The 768-nt window shown below is 32.7% G+C and overlaps 1 protein-coding gene across 5 annotated transcripts in view; it reads right to left on the reverse strand.

The window, feature by feature from the left end:
- The window catches only part of LOC107697143 (discoidin, CUB and LCCL domain-containing protein 1-like), a 55,416-nt gene that overhangs the window by 37,421 nt on the left and 17,227 nt on the right, over positions 1 to 768 (reverse strand). The gene's annotated exons all lie outside the window — the stretch shown is intronic.

Consider the following 768-nt stretch of genomic DNA (forward strand, 5'->3'; position numbering starts at 1 on the left):
CTTGTTCTTTTGTTAATTGAAAGGATTTGTTGTGGAGTGAGGGGAACTAAAATAGCCTAGCTATGTTTACTATGTTTACAATAGTAATTACTATAGTTAGTAATGCTTAACTGCGCGAGTGAGGCGCCGTCACGATCACTTGTTTTTTTTTTATTCCTTTTAAAAGTGGAAACAACTTAGGCCTACACCGTTTCTACACCGGATGCGAGCGGCGCGGCAACTGTCGCATCCAGTGTAGACACGGTGTTACTATACTCCTTCATTTGTGGTCATATGAGAGTAAGACATTATTCAAAACTACTCTAAATATTCCTTTATTTGTGTTCATTCACAATAAAAACAAAACATTGTGCTTTTGTAAAATAAAAGAAACAAACAGGATGCCGCTTTCTCAAGGTATTTTTCTTGGGTCACAGCCATGTATCAATTCAAATTTCATTTAATTGTAATTTAACATAATCTTGTCGGTTAATAATGTTTTAACGAGCATCGGTTGTTGGTTAGGAGAAATAAAATAACCTCTAAAAGTTAATCAGAAAAATAATGATAGGCTAATACAACTGCACCTATTTATGAATAATGCTTGATGATCAAGTATCTAAATAGTCTATAACAAAGTACAAAAAAAAACAACAACTCATAACACTTGTTAAAAACAATTTTATGCAGGCCTATACAATTTAATAATAGGATATATAATAATGTTTTGTTTCAAATGGATGAAGAACAGGCTACTAGCCTGTATAATTTACGCAATAGGTGAAATTG

Source organism: Sinocyclocheilus anshuiensis, unplaced genomic scaffold (genome assembly GCF_001515605.1).
Source record: "Sinocyclocheilus anshuiensis isolate Anshui unplaced genomic scaffold, SAMN03320099.WGS_v1.1 scaffold38, whole genome shotgun sequence".
In the NCBI taxonomy this organism is placed as follows: Eukaryota; Metazoa; Chordata; class Actinopteri; order Cypriniformes; family Cyprinidae; genus Sinocyclocheilus; species Sinocyclocheilus anshuiensis.